The sequence below is a fragment of the Perca fluviatilis genome, chromosome 4 (genome assembly GCF_010015445.1).
Source record: "Perca fluviatilis chromosome 4, GENO_Pfluv_1.0, whole genome shotgun sequence".
In the NCBI taxonomy this organism is placed as follows: domain Eukaryota; kingdom Metazoa; phylum Chordata; class Actinopteri; order Perciformes; family Percidae; genus Perca; species Perca fluviatilis.
The window spans coordinates 35,399,693-35,414,043 of record NC_053115.1 but is presented as its reverse complement, the minus strand read 5'-3'; the positions used below and the strand labels follow the sequence as shown (position 1 = coordinate 35,414,043).

The following is a 14,351-nucleotide window of genomic DNA, read 5'->3' as shown; positions in this document are numbered from 1 at the left end:
AAGGAAATCTGTGAGGAGACCTGTGATGATAATCTGTGATGGGTCCCTTGTTCTGATGCAAGCTGTTGCCTACAGTTTTTGTAAACATTCTTTGGAGAGCTTGCTCAGTGTGTACTATGACATTGTCACTGGACAGTTGAAAGAGGTCATGAATATGCCAATTCTTCATCGCTGCCTAAGCCACATCATGAAGAATGCCAAAGTGTTCTGCAAGAAACAGTAAGTTGATTATATATTGTGTTGTCATACATGGTTATTCACAAAAAATAATTAATTCACTTTTTAATAAACAATGGGATGGACATGGTCATGGTTTACAATGGAACGATTCTTTAAAAGGTGAAACATAGAACCACAAACTCACAAAAGTAGTTAATATCAAAATAGTTTAAAGTAGTGAATATAATTCAATAGTTGTCTTTAACTAAAAATTAGGTTACACTTTATTTTAAGGTGTCTTTCTTACACTGTAAATAATTCTGCTTGTGTATTGAAGGTCTGTAATGCTACTTTACGTTACAAAGAGAACCAAAAACTGACACATGACAATGATCAACTTTTGTTTTCTTCTGAGAGTATTCATGTTTTTTGTCTGTAATACATGTTAAACTTACATTTATCATGTTTGTCAGTTCCCCCAAACACTACAGACTGTCCATGCATCTTTTTGGCCTCCTGACAAGTGCTGCCACACTGATGGAAATGGATGACATTATTACAAGCATGGCAGTCCTGTTCTCAAGTCCTCAGAGTGGTGACAACGTGGAAAAACACTTCCAAAACCTTCAGAACAGGTTGCAAACAATTGGCTTTTCTGAAAGCAGTGACCGTGCAGAAAATGCTGAAAATGACTTTGAGGTTTGTCTGATTTGTGCATTATACAGCTGTATGTTTCTGGTTCACTTCAATGTAGTTATAACATACTTATATCATGGTGTATGATGTTAGCTTGACACTGCAATTAGGTTAGGGCACTGTTGCTAATTTGAGTGACACAGCATGAAGTGTCATGTAGCATTGGCTTTATGTGATGACATATGTGCTTAAAAAATCGTAACTCATGATTTCATATAGCATGATACAGTATATATTTCCCTCCTTTTATGGAACCACACTTAATAATCCAGTTGTTTGCTTAAATACAGACTGAAACTATCTGTTAATTTGCAGATCAATCTGGGGCACACAACATTTCATACTCATTTTGCGGAAATAGTGGCAAACGCACCTGTAGATGTAAAGGGTGAGCCAAATGAGTATCATTCACCTACATTCATGCCTAACCTGGTGAAATATTTCCTACCTCAGGCAGTTTTGTGGTCTGGTCTTATGCTGGGTAAGTGACAACTTATTTTTGAGGATTGCTTGGGGTGAGGTTGTGGGATTTGAACAAAGGCATATATTTGACAATGTTACAGCCATAATGTTAAACAAAAAAAAAAATCAACTTAATTCAACATTTCATTACCTGATTGTAGTGAAATAAAACACGATATGGCATATTTGATCCATTCATTTGTGTTCACTGCGGTAAATAATATGTTGTGGGTAATCATCATTTTAAGGTCTAAATTATTTACTTTAATATAGGTGATCTTGGCCGCGCATGGAAAAGGACCAGCCTACAATCATTTTTCCAAGATCTTTATGCGCGATGCAGTCAGTCAGGCACACAGGTACATGTTTGATAATATCTTACACAGTGAATACATAACTTGTACAAAATGACATGCATAATATGTGTACTCTTTAACTCTCATTAATTATTTTATCCAATAATGTAGAACTACACTGAGGACAACAAGACTCAGGCTATAATGGAGAAAAGCCAATGGGATCTGAAAAAAATTAGATTCCAGAGACGTCGTCTCACAAGGCTTGACGACTTTGTACAGATTTATCAGCAGACACATAATGCTCTCTTGATGGAGTTCTCTGACTCAACACGCAAGAGAAAAGTAAGTTTATTGAAATTTTTACCTTCAGTATAAGTACTACCTGCACTTATTTCTTAAATAATCCTTCCAATGAATCTGCTTTATTTAAGACATACAGGGTAAATGTTGAGCGCTGGAGAAAAGGAAGCCTTCCAAGAAAGGCATCTATGTGTCACCAATAAAGAAGAGTGGTAAAAAAGTGGTATTAAAGTATCATTATAAATATTATAACAAATTCAATGATATCATAAATGTGTTATGTGAGTGAGAAAATGTAAATGGTTTAGGCTCCAGTCAAAGGGACGCAAACCAGGTTTGGAGAGACCACAGACAGTGACTGACACCAGCCTCGACAGGACCCAAGTCGGAAAAGGTATGACTTCAATAAGAATTTACACTTTTTAGGGTGAATAATTGATGATCGATCTATCTATCTATCTATCTATCTATCTATCTATCTATCTATCTATCTATCTATCTATCTATCTATCTATCTATCTATCTATCTATCAGGCTTTGAAAAAACACATATCTGTTCCACAGGAACCTTTAAGGAGCACTGACATCCCCAAAAAACCTGGGAGTACAACAACATCTGTAAATAAAAACTATGGACCATGCTGGCAAGGAGCAGACCCCTCAGAAAAGAAATCTGCAGCAAGACTACAAAGGCCTCCACAGGTCCCAAAACATAGCAAAATGACTGCTGTTCTTCATCCGTACCACTGGCTTAGCTGTGATGAGATAGATTTTGCATCATACTTGCTTGCAAGCGAGTACCCTCACATTCATGGCTTTCAGTCAAGTGTTTTATTTAGTGTTCTACATAAGGGAGGGATTGTGGGTACTCCAAGCAGCCCATTTGTGCAAATTTTACACACTGGGAACAACCACTGGGTAACTGCTAGCAACCTGTTTTGTCGGAACAATCAGGTTTGCATTTATGACAGTCTTTCGACAGTGCTAAACAACAAAGACAAACAAGTTTTGTCATGGTTAATAAGGCCAAAAGAAGACAAATTTACAGTTATTTACCCTGGTGTCCAACATCAGTCGAATTGTAGTAACTGTGGTTTGTTTGCAATTGCTTTTGCATTTGCATTGTGCTGCAACCTGAGGCCAGAAAACTGCAAGTTCCGTGAGGGCCGGTTGAGGACTGAACTTTTAACTTCCTTCAAGAAAGGACAAATCCATTTTAAAACAGAGCCAAGAGTTGGTGCTCCAAAGTCAGGACAAACACATGTGAATGTGTACTGCATATGCAGGACTGCACACTGCAGTGAAGTAATGGTAGAATGTTCTTTGTGCAAGGGGTGGTATCATCTAACTGTGTGAACATACCACAAAATGCCATTAGTGGGGATGATGACTGGAATTGCCACAACTGTACTGGCTAAATGTAAAAAAGAAATGACATTTTCTTGCATTCAATTTAGGAAGTCCAATTTAGGAATTTCTTGAATTCACTTACATTTTTCATTGCTTTGATTATTCAGTGTGCCGATGTGCAATCGGCACAATGACTATTGTTTCTCATACTTTTAATATTATTCCGCCAGTTTTTTGTCCCGCTTAGGCTCACGAAGCGTTGCCAACACGCGCACACAAATGACATCATCACGTGTGTAATGTTCGGGAATGGTGTGCTATGTGTTTTGTTAGAGATTTGCCGCACGGTTTTCACGAAATCGGCCTAAAAAACGTGAAAAATTGTCCCATAGACTTGAATGGGAAATCGCTTAACATCGCTCAAAACAAGCCCCGTTTGGGACCATGCTGTATCGCCATACTTTAATGTAGAAAAAAGATTAAAAGTTTAAACCGAAGACAAGATTTTGGCGTTTATTGGGCTGAATGGGCTTTCGGATATCAAGCACGTTTTCTACGAAATCACAGTTTACGTATCGTCGTCTTTTCAGACCGTTTCAGATTTTCCCATTTGTGTGTATGGGGCCGAAATGTTGAGAGTTAGAGTGGGAGTCAGAGTGTGGAGCTGAAGTACGATTCTCGGAATTTTTTCCAAACAAATTGCTCTCCCTTCTACAGTTTTCACTCTTCATACATCATACTTGGTCAAAATGTAGGAAATCTTGTGGCGGTCGCAGACATGTGACTATGGAATCCCCCGGACGTACACTGCCGATAGAAACAATGGAGTTACAGTACGATTCGCTGAAATTTATTTCCAAACAAATTGCTCTCTCCCGTGCAATTTTTATTCTACATATATCATAGTTGGTCAAAATGTAGGAAATCTGAAGGATGCAGATGGTTCCCTGTTTGTTACCTGCTCTGTGTCCCATATATTTCATACCACAAACATAAAAACCACATCAATGCGTTCGCCAGACTTTTATCTCTCTGGTGATCATAATATTTTGCCGTTTGGACCCATGGTTTTGACTTACAGAACAAACTTAAGAGTATTAATTATCATTACATGTTGGACCCATGGAAGACACTGTCTCCCCTCCCCTACCCCTGCACTGTGGAAATCACCATAGCAACAAGTTCTGACACAAACACATTCTATCATGGAGACTTCTGGAAGGAAGGGAGGGGGAGAAAGAGAGGGAGGAAGGGGAGGGAGAGAGAGGGAGGAAGGGAGAGAGGAGAGGGAAGGAGAGAGAGAGGGAGAGAGAGGAGTGAAGAGGGAGGCACGCACACACACACACACACACACACATGACATCCTGTCAAACATAAATCTCCCTCCTCTAACACACACACACTCACACACACACACACTCACACATTCTCTCTACACACACACTCACACACGAAGGCTCTCTCACACACACACACACACATAGACTCTCTCTCACACACACACACACACACACACAGACTCTACACACACGCCACACACACACACACACACACACACACACACTCACTCACTCACTCACACACACTCACACACACTCACACACTCACTCACACACACACACACACACACACACACACACACACACACACACACACACACACAAACACACACACACATCATCGCTAAACCCACCAGACTCCATGTAAATAAACAGTCATTTAAGCATCGTAAAACACACTACATTAAAAGTCGACAGAAACAAAATAAAACTATAAAAAGCCGTTTTTGGTCTTCTCTACACTTTTCCAACCATCACAACTCTAGTGTTGGTTGAAATAAACACATAGGTTACCGAGATACATGTGAAAATGTGTTGGCTCTACGCCCTAAAAGTACTATTTTTTGAATGGAGCCTTGTGGGTTTACGCTAGCTACTTCATAGCTGTTTCTAGTAAACAGAAAGGTCTTAAATAGGTTTTAAAAAGGTATAGCTCTAAAAGGTTAAGACAATTAACACTTCACCATTAAATCAACACTGTATGTATTTAAAATTTAAGCAAATTATATATATATTGAATTGCTGAGGCTTGTGTCGCTAAACCCACCAGACTCCATGTAAATAATCAGTACTTTAAGCATCCTGAATCCACAAGACTCCATGTAAATAATCAGGACTTTAAGCATCCTGAACCCACAAGACTCCATGTAAATAATCAGTACTTTAAGCATCCTAAATCCATCAAACTCCTATTACATTATTAAGTTTCTCTCTCTCTCTCTCTCTCTCTCTCTCTCTCTCTCTCTCTCTCTCTCTCTGTGACAGTGTGACATATGTATCTACTTAGCTAGTGTTATTGAGATGTGCACCAAGTAGTAGGCACACATTGTTTCCCTACCATTTAAAATTGTCTATTTAAAGTAGCCATGTAAAGTGAACATTTTATTGTATTTTATTTATTTTTATTAGCAGGGTCTAAGGAATACATGGCATTTTTATTTATGTTCATGCATGTGTGTGGTCTTTTTCGATAAGTTTCTAAAAGTTTATGATGTTCATAAAAAAATGGCTCGAATAAGCAAATTAGGTTTTAAAAAAAATCATATAGTATTTCAGTATGATAAATCACGTAGTCTTAATCATTTCTTGGCAGTAAAGTATGTACTGTACAATTTCATGTGTGAGAAGAGAGTCTTTATACACCTGTGAAGTCACTTAACGTGACATATCTCCCAAACGCTACTGTAAAATGGTTTCAAATGAGGTGTGCATAGTGTATGGGATGTCCTGTATCACAACTGACCATTCTTTTTTTCTACTTATTAGAAATGAGGTCAATATAGGCCTCCAAAGTCGAATAACGTACATATCTCCAAAATGCTACTGTAAAATGGTTTCAAATGAGGTGTGGCATAGTGTATGGGACGTCCTGTATCCCAACTGACCATTCTTTTTTTCTACTTATTAGAAATGAGGTCAATATAGGCCTCCAAAGTCGAATAATGTGACATATCTCCAAAATGCTACTGTAAAATGGTTTCAAATGACTTGTGCATAGTGTATGGGACGTCCTGTATCACAACTGACCATTCTTTTTTTCTACTTATTAGAAATGAAGTAGCTATAGGCCTCCAAAGTCGAATAATGTGACATATCTCCAAAATGCTACTGTAAAATGGTTTCAAATGAAGTGTGCATAGTGTATGGGATGTCCTGTATCCCAACTGACCATTCTTTTTTTCTACTTATTAGAAATGAAGTAGCTATAGGCCTCCAAAGTCGAATAACGTGACATATCTCCCAAACGCTACTGTAAAATGGTTTCAAATGAGGTGTGCATAGTGTATGGGACGTCCTGTATCCCAACTGACCATTCTTTTTTTCTACTTATTAGAAATGAGGTCAATATAGGCCTCCAAAGTCGAATAATGTGACTATCTCAAAAATGCTACTGTAAAATGGTTTCAAATGAGGTGTGGCATAGTGTATGGGACGTCCTGTATCACAACTGACCATTCTTTTTTTCTACTTATTAGAAATGAGGTCAATATAGGCCTCCAAAGTCGAATAATGTGACATATCTCAAAAATGCTACTGTAAAATGGTTTCAAATGAGGTGTGCATAGTGTATGGGACGTCCTGTATCACAACTGACCATTCTTTTTTTCTACTTATTAGAAATGAAGTAGCTATAGGCCTCCAAAGTCGAATAATGTGACATATCTCCAAAACGCTACTGTAAAATGGTTTCAAATGAGGTGTGCATAGTGTATGGGACGTCCTGTATCCCAACTGACCATTCTTTTTTTCTACTTATTAGAAATGAGGTCAATATAGGCCTCCAAAGTCGAATAATGTGACATATCTCCAAAATGCTACTGTAAAATGGTTTCAAATGAGGTGTGCATAGTGTATGGGACGTCCTGTATCCCAACTGACCATTCTTTTTTTCTACTTATTAGAAATGAGGTCAATATAGGCCTCCAAAGTCGAATAATGTGACATATCTCCAAAATGCTACTGTAAAATGGTTTCAAATGACTTGTGCATAGTGTATGGGACGTCCTGTATCACAACTGACCATTCTTTTTTTCTACTTATTAGAAATGAGGTCAATATAGGCCTCCAAAGTCGAATAATGTGACATATCTCCCAAACGCTACTGTAAAATGGTTTCAAATGAGGTGTGCATAGTGTATGGGACGTCCTGTAACTGATCTTTTTTTTTTCTACATAATTTAAATGAGGTCTTTAAGGCCCTCGGTAGTCAAAAATGTCCTAAACATATGCAGTAAATGTATTTAGAAAGAGATACTTTATTTTGTCTGCTTGTGCTGTAAACATTTACATAAAACAATGTATTGAGATGTGACCTATAAAGAAAAAAAACATTAGACAAATACAATGTGAGTTTTAAAAAAGGATAAAGATAGAAAAGAGAAAGAGAGATAAATAAAAAAGAAAGAGAGTGAAAGAGGAAGAAAGAGAGAGAAAGAAAAACGGGAGAGTGAGGGAAAGAAAGAGAAATAAATAAATAAAGAATGAGAGAGAGAAAGAGAGTGAGAAAGAGAGAAGAAAATGAAAGCATGAGAGCGCGAGAGAAATAAGAAAGAATAATTAAGAATGAAAGAGAAAGACAGGGCGAGAGAGAAATAAAGACAGATAGATAGATAGATAGATAGATAGATAGATAGATAGATAGATAGATAGATAGATAGATAGATAGATAGATAGATAGATGCAACTTCGAGGCTCTGAAAGTCTCTCTTCTCTGCTGGTACCAAAATTACCGTACTCATAGTAATAGGCGCACACGCCTCTTTTTATTGACGGCTGGCTAGACCGTGTATTTTCAAACCGCGGCTGGCTTGACCGCAGTCTTAAATTGAGGTAGTAGCCTACTATGTATTGAACGGTCTACAATTCCTACATTGTCATGGGATGTAGATGAAAACACACCACTTTAATCTTTGCTTTAACCTCATAGTCACCGTTTCATTTAAAATCCAGTACAGAGCCAGCAGAGCACAACTGAAATAGGTCACTCTTTTGACTGCAGTGCATTTCCCAAGCCATTTAACCACAAAGTTGGTTCCTTATTCATGTCAGTCACCTGTGCACAACAATAACAGAATAAGTCGTTAGTCGTTAAATCTTAGGCCTCAGGCACCTCCTCATTAAATAACTAAAAAGAAAAACATGCAAGCAAGCAAAAGTCAAAAAAATGGCGCAAGGGCTAAAATATGAAGACATGAAATATAAAGTAATGATTGTAATTTGTGTAGACAATATTGCAATCTTTTAAATATGTCACCCTTTGAGTCTGTCTGCACTCTATGTGTGTAACACCAATTGCATGCCCAATGTGTCCACTATATACCCACAGTATGCCCAATGTGCCCACTGTGTACTCACAGTATGCCCAATGTGCACTGTGTACTCACACTGCATGCCCAACTGTGTACCCAATGTGCCCACTTTTTTTTAATTCCTTCCTTTAACATTAATTATGGATTCAGTTTAATATTTAACAAAAGAGAGAAAGAAAAAGAATATCAAATAACATAAAAAGATATACACATCAATAAATTTATATGTAGAAAAAAAGACGAAAATAATTAAAAACAGAACAATTAAGAAAATAAAATGAAAGAGAAAAACAAAATGAAGAAAATAAATAAACCAACGAAGACAGAAGATAGACTAAATACAATATTTTAAAGAAAAATTGTTTGTTCAAGGGTTTTACCTAATCATGTTAAACAAGAAGTGACAGCAGTCCAATCGTGATTATAAAAAAGATACGTTTGACAGCATTTTTTAAACTGGCTAGGTGAAAGGTAAAAAAAATGTGAAGGGAGAGAATTCAAGACCTTAGCTCCTCTGAAGTGAAGACTAAACTGAGACAAGGATGTAAGAATAGGTGGCAACAAGAGTTGTCTCTTCAGGGATGTCGTTAGGCCTATTTTAGGGGGGCTGAAGGTACCCCAAAATGTTCCTAAGCCCCCCCCAAAATAATAATAAGAAAAATAATGGGTTTTTTTTGTTTTTTTTACAGTGCACTCTGTATCACTCACTACTTTGAATCAGTATCCCTTCTCCATTCATCTGTTTGTGTCGTCGTGCACTGCAGTCTGTCTGTTTTATTTATATTTCACAAACTGTCAGCTGGTGGAAAAGGTAGAGACGGAGGCTCAACGAGCCCGCGTGCACGTAACGGTATGTGGACGAGCGAGGTAGAGAGTAACTGTAGAGAGAGAGCGCCTGGCAGCATTAAAATAAAGCAGTAAATCAGAGAAATAAAACGTTTTTGCTGATTTGCAACTGTAGCAAGCATCTCACTATCGCTAACATTATCCAAATTCATATTTAGAAACAACAAATAATATATATAGCTACAAAAAAGCCAGAAAGTCGAAAGTTAGACAGAAGTACAAAGAGTCGATGGCTATGAAGATGATACACGTCCCGTCTCGTCCATAGACTGTTACAGTCTATCGTCTCGTCCAAGGGGATAATGGTGCGTTTTTATCTTGTAATCGCGACTCGTAGCTCGATTGTGACGTGTAGAGAAATTCTAAAAGACGTGTTCGTTTGATTTCTGAGGAGGAAGGAGAGGCTTGGGTCGAATTGAAAGATTAAGCAAAAGGTTTAATAAAACAGCATGATGAAAACGACATGACAAAAACAAATGATACACTGCAGCTGACAGCGGACTGAAATGACATGGCTCCTCTTCAGGAATTACATCAATCAGTCTCGAATCATTCTGAGGATTCCAAATTTATCCCAAAGAAGTTGAGGGTGGTTCCTCAAATTAAATCTTTCCTTATTGGTCAGATGTCTCTCAAAAGAAAAGGTGTAAATTGCCAATCCATGTGTCTTGAGGCCACACCCGGTCACAGGATCTTACCAAGGTGGTGTCAATTGTTTCCAAACTACAGGAATACTCATCTGCGATGGACTGGCGACCTGTCCAGGGTGTACCCCGCCTTTCGCCCGACGTATGCTGGGATTGGCTCCAGCCCCCCCACAACCCTGTGCGCGGGATAAGTGGTTGACGATGGATGGATGGATGGAGGAATACTCATTCTTTGTCTTATTCAAGTCTGGCCCAACAGGGGATGGCTCCCCAAAAAACAGAGACAACAGTTACCTTTCCTGAGGGAACAATGAGTCTCCTCCAGTATGCTAAATGACAGATATGACCTAATTAATTCTTTAGAAGCTAGGTTTGGAGTGAGGCAGTCAAATGCTGATCAGGCTTATTCAGTATTGTTATTTGATTAGATTAAGCTGCAGGCTACATAAAACCAAAAGTACATTGTTTTCAAAACATAAGCATTGTTAATTATGAAGTTCCCACCTGACCTGCCTCATTCATGGACTGTCAATCACCACTAAAACCACGCCCCTATCCAATCTATATAACTCCGCCCTTCAGGCCTGTGGCCCTCTTTTCCCTCCAAACAAAACCAGGCAGAACAAAGAAAGGAGTGATGTGAGTTGATGGACCTTTTCATTGTATAACCCTTACTATTTGGTCAGTTGAATGTTATACCTTGAAGTTGAATGTATCTTGTTTGATTTATGCTAGATTTCAGGGTGACATCCTGCTTAACGTTAAGAGAAAACCGTAGTACAGATTGTGGATGCAGTGCAGACTGTGGATGCATTACTGATGTAAGTCAAGCTGAATCCAACCTATTTGGTAATGATTGATTGTTCAAGGCTGTTTAGATCTGTGACATATCCTTTATGTGCTTATTTGTTTAGACAAAATCATCCATTCATCCATGCATCCATTCATCCAATTACCTGCCACCAGTGTAAACCTTTCCCTGCCTTGATAACAATAAAACCTTGGAACGGCACTGGATCCTGTGTTTAAATGTGCACACCACATTAGATGTTCAGTGAACCAACACCATCAGCGAATAAGAGTTTTGAACAATGGTCCTTCGGGGCGGAACATCTATGTAGGATGACGGACCCAGAAGCCGTTTCAGCTGGAGAAGAGGGGGCGCATGGAGGAGGAGGAACGCGCCCGGGGAGTGTGCCTCCGACATATCTACAAGACTAACAAAACCGAGTTCTATGGCAGGCCATCCAGACCCATAACGAATTGGTGCGCAGCAATGTGTCGTCAGCGACTTCAGAGACAGTTCTATTACGTCAGGAGGTATCACAATTAAAGGCTATGGTTAAAGAACTAGTAGGAAGAGTTCAACAGTATGAACAACTGAGCTACTCAGAGGAGGACTCGGAGGCGGAGCCACTGATTGGTACTGAGGACCAGGACAGAGCCCAATCTGAGCCTAACCTGCAGCTGTCTGAGGCAGTACCTGTAAACCCCGGAAAAGTTTCCCAATCAGCCCAAACCATTTATCCTTACGTCCCTAGGCCCTCTTTCCTTATGGAATGTAAGCATAACAGACTTGCTCCAACCTCCTATGCAAGACATGGTCCAGAGCTTCCACTGCAGGAACACTCGGGTCTGTTACCTTTAACCTCATCAGCTCATGGGCACATGCCTGTAATTCAGCCTCCTTTATCCCCACAAATACATCAGAGTCCCATACAAGTGCAAACAGACCATATGCCACCAACCTCTTCTGTCCGTGACACATCCCACCAAATATACATCCCAGTACCATCACAGGGGGTTAGCACAGCCCCAGTAGGCTACGGCCCTCGCGGTCAATCACTTTATCCCCATCCTAGAACTCAGGTGACATCAACCAGTTTACAGTCATCTGCTTACCATTCTAGATATGTAGATCCATACCAGTTTCAGCATGTGACTCAGCAACCTGTACAGCAGTCTCAACCCCCTCCACCGCTACCTTCCCGGCCCCACTTCACGTACCATAGCCCAGGGTTTACTGGAATTCCCCCTGGCCCAAGCTTTTCAGCACCTGTGGCTCCTGTACAGCAGGCTTCAAGGTATCCATCGAGAGTAGAGGGGCCTTCATTCCCTTATTTCATTCAAAATGACCCTCATGAGTTTATCATGTTGAAAATGGCCTTTATAAACCTTCTACAAGATGAACCAGAATGTGTACAAATTTCCATCCTGTTGGACCATCTACACCTTCCCTCTGCACACCATATCGCCCTTTCATATGCCCATGATCCACGACCTTTCTCCATGGCACTGGCGGCCGTGAGGCCCACAATATGGCCAACCTCATCAATTGGCCCTCAGAGAGATCCAGACCATATTAGATCTCCCTAAACTGGCTCATGGGGATGCAGAAGGGTTCCAAAGTTTTGCAGTTAGAGTGAGGTCATTAGTGGGCATGCTACAATCCCTCAGATCAGGAGAAAGTGCTGCTGAACTGGCCTGTGCTTCACATGTTCAGCGGTTGTTGAGTAAACTCCCTGCAGAGCTAGTTTCTAGCTTTGCTAGACATGCCCGCTTAGCCTCTCCTAATGCTCATTACGACTTAGTGGACTTCTCTGCATGGCTTGAGGGTGAGGCGGAATGTCAAGCTGTTGTAGCGCAGGCCACTACCCTTTGTATTGGTGCTCCCCAGGCCCAAAGGAAGGATACAAACCAAAGATTCAGGTCTCCTTCAGCTACCATTCTCCACGGGGCTGATCGGAAGTCTCCACACGGACACAATGGATCCGGACATCAGCCACAATCCCAAATGAGGTACCCATGTGTATATTGTCAGTCAACCTCCCACTACCTGACTCACTGTGAAAGCTTCAAAGACTTGAGTGCAGATAAAGTAGTAAAATGGTTGAGGGAACACAACAGATGTTGGAAATGTAGTAGAACTCACAAAGCAGCAGATTGCACTTTGAAAAACCGTTGCCCCAGATGTAACGGTCAGCACCTAGGCATATTACATGATGTCAATAGAAACAAAAAGCGCATCTAGAGTGTTGTACATGAACCCACAGAGCATGTCACCCAAAGTACTACTTAAAGTAGTCAAAGTTAGACTTTGCAACAGGAATAAGACATTCGATACCTATGCCATTTTAGATGATGGCTCAGAACGCATTACAATGCTGCTACCCGGTGCTGCTAAGTACCTTGGTTTGGAGGGAGAGACAGAAAAACTTGAGTTGCGCACAGTGAGACAGCAGACATAAACATTGGAAGGAAGAACCGTAAACCTCAAAGTATCTGCTGCCTCATTGCCAGAGAGACAATTCGCAATGGTGGTGCTTTTACCTCTGACAAGATCATGTTTGTTGAGCAGAGTTACCCTATTGATAAACTTAAAAACGCTATCCACATTTACATGGTCTCCCATTGAGCTCTTTCTCAAAAGTTCAGCCACATATCCTGATCGGATCAGACAATCCATTCCTCATCACACCTATCGAGAGAGTCCAATGTGGTCCAAAGGGATCACCAGCTGCGGTGAAGACGAGGCTTGGATGGGCTCTAAAAAGAGCCTACTTCCCTTGGTGAGTTATCTGACTCTGCTCACTGCCTCTTCACATCACAAGCCAACTGTTACACCGAGCTGAAACACCATGTAGAGAAACTGTGGCAAGTTGATATCTTCCCCTTTAGAAATGAGAAATTGATCACTAGATCAAAGCAGGATAAGGAGGCCATGGACCTTTTGCAGGCAAAGACCTTACGAGTAAACACAGATGGAACTGAACGTTATGCAACCCCTTTGTTGAGAAGGAAAGCTGCACCTGAGCTAAATGCACCACTCCAATCTGTAATGCCCCTTCTTCGTAGATCTGAGCGTAAACTGGAGAAAAACCCTGGATTGGCTGACATCTACACTAATGAGATCAAAAAACTAAAGTATGCCGGTTACATTGAGGAAGTTGATGCGGGACGAATTGCCGACTCCCAAGAATCCTGGTATATCCCCCATCACCTAGTCGAGCACAATGACAAACACCGTGTTGTATTCAACTGCTCCTTCACCTATCAAGGCCAATCACTTAATGACCAGCTCCTTCCCGGCCCCATTCTAGGCCCATCACTACTTGGTGTTTTGCTCCGTTTCCGCCAACACAGGGTTGCTATGAGTGGAGATATAAAAGGAATGTTCCATCAAGTGAGGCTCCTATCAGAGGACAAACCGCTTCTCAGGTTCTT

At 40.3% G+C, this 14,351-nt stretch overlaps 1 long non-coding RNA gene across 1 annotated transcript; it reads left to right on the top strand.

The window, feature by feature from the left end:
* The first annotated feature begins 1,655 nt into the window (after positions 1-1,655).
* LOC120557479 lies at positions 1,656-2,080 on the top strand. Its single transcript, XR_005638972.1, has 3 exons — positions 1,656-1,676; positions 1,785-1,958; positions 2,048-2,080. It is a non-coding gene; the product is annotated as an uncharacterized LOC120557479 (long non-coding RNA).
* Positions 2,081-14,351: the final 12,271 nt, after the last annotated feature.